Source organism: Pundamilia nyererei, unplaced genomic scaffold (genome assembly GCF_000239375.1).
Source record: "Pundamilia nyererei isolate P.nyererei 1_Seehausen unplaced genomic scaffold, PunNye1.0 scaffold00042, whole genome shotgun sequence".
NCBI lineage: Eukaryota > Metazoa > Chordata > Actinopteri > Cichliformes > Cichlidae > Pundamilia > Pundamilia nyererei.
This window is the reverse complement of record NW_005187443.1, coordinates 3,101,244-3,103,193: the sequence shown is the minus strand read 5'-3', so window position 1 is coordinate 3,103,193 and position 1,950 is coordinate 3,101,244. Positions and strand designations below refer to the sequence as shown.

General features: G+C 43.3%; 1 protein-coding gene across 4 annotated transcripts in view; it reads left to right on the top strand.

Moving 5' to 3' along the window:
• The first annotated feature begins 85 nt into the window (after positions 1-85).
• The window catches only part of dlgap4b (discs, large (Drosophila) homolog-associated protein 4b), a 127,373-nt gene continuing 125,508 nt past the window's right edge, over positions 86-1,950 (top strand). For all 4 annotated transcript variants that reach the window (XM_013910388.1, XM_013910389.1, XM_013910387.1 and 1 more), the window contains exon 1: positions 86-489. The gene's annotated coding sequence lies outside the window, so the exon portion shown is untranslated. The remainder of the gene's footprint in view (positions 490-1,950) is intronic.

Genomic DNA, 1,950 nt, shown 5'->3' with positions numbered 1-1,950 from the left:
CTCTCTCCCTCTCCCCCCTCTCTCTCTCTTTGGAGTTTGTTGGTTGGTTGCAGCAGCGTCTCAGTCTCTCTCCTCGCTTGCCTGACAGACAGAGGCAGTCCTCCTCTCCTTCTTCTCACCTGCCTGTGTGTCTCTTTGTTCATGTGCCTGTCTGTCGTCTTTAAGCTTAGAAATATAGAGTGAACACAGAGCTCGGTAATGGAGACCACGGTGGACCGGCGTTCCCGCTTTTACCCCCGCGAGAGGCACACAAACTCACCGGACAAATAAGGCGTCAAAGGACGGCACGCCGGGTTTCAGCGGAAAGCGCCTGTCACTGCTAGTTACCACAGCGGCGCTCGCAAGTGTGATCTCCTTCATCCATCCTCCTCTTCCTCGCCGTCAGCACGTCTTGAAAAACAGATGCCCTGCACGGGAAGTTACGGACTAAACACGGATACATTCTCCAAGTCGTCTTCTCCAATTTCCCAGAAGCGCTCTCACCCGAAGGTAAAAAAAATAATAATCATTTTTTTAAAAACCCAAAACGGCTCCACAGAGACTAAAACTGTTGATTTACTTGTTGTTGTTTGTGTCTAGGAGCCCACATATCGCCCACTGAATTTCTCTGTGTTTTACATGTTAAGTCAAATCTGTTAGACAGGAGTGAACATTTCGTCCAAAGTGGGTGGGAAGGTGACTCATGCTGATTCAAAACGCTGTTTTTTGGTTTTTTCCTTTTTTTTTGGAGCCAGTATTTACACTGCGCCTTTGCGGGTTTAGAAGACATAACAGGCTAAAGGCTATTTCTTGAAAATTCACAGGCGCCCTCATATGATTTGGGGGCTTGCTGGTTTCTGTGTGGTTAAATAAAACAACATGGGGCTGTGGGATGTTTTGATGTGTGCCTGAAATGATTGATGCAGTTCCTCCTCCACAGCTTTCTCAGTGTGATTTTTTTGGACAGGCACAGAAGTGCTTATTGGGGGTTTGGACTCTGACATTTGACGAGTGGTTAACTATGTTGTAATAATCTGCAGGATTTGTTCACATTTTGTGTATGGAAATGAATAGAAATATAGCATACAACTGAGATAGTTGTAAAGTCTGAGAGCTCATCTTTAACAGTTCCTTCTTACAAGCAGTTAAAAGCTTGATTATGGTTTCTCCTTTAAAAATAATCATATTCATGCTATAATTGGGTCATACTTATAATAAGAGCCTTGCTGGAAATCTAATGTATTCACAAGTTTTTTGTCACACGTTGCCTATCAAAATCATGAACCTTTTCTCCACCAGCTTCTACAGAAACGCCCGACTGTCCCTTAATCTTGATGTTCATTTATCAAGTTTTGTGTGTGTTGGTGACAGCCATCTGCTCCATGACTACTGGGAGCCATACATTTCATGAAATATTAGTTTTTATGTAAATGCTTGTACTGTTTCAAGTGCTAAAAAATGAAGAATGGCTAATTCAGAGATAATGATTTAGCACAGACTCCCAAGTTCCATATTTACAAGGTCAATTACTCCACAAACTCAAATGAATCACCCATCCGACTGAGCTGAACAGTCCCTTTTCCCACAGCATTGCTGAGTAGAGCCAGCTCATCATACTGAGGATAGGGACGATGTTTTCAGCAAAAGGAATCCGCAATGTTGACTAAAGACTTTGGCAACCTGCAACCTGAGTGGCATAAACAGTAAGAAGAGTATGGCAGTCTCTATTTGGCACCTTAAAAAAGGAGCAACACTGTCAACTGATTCAGAGCCAGCTGTGCTCAGCCAGTAATCAAGATTTTTAATTCAATCAAATTAACTCCGGTGTGGCTGTCCTGCACGCCTAACACGACGACATGAGACAACTTGTAGTGACACGTTGTGCGGCAGCATGCTTTGATCCTTTACTAGGTTGCGGTGTCTTTTATTCCATCAAATTAACAGTGGATTTAGGTCTAGCTACCCTTTTAG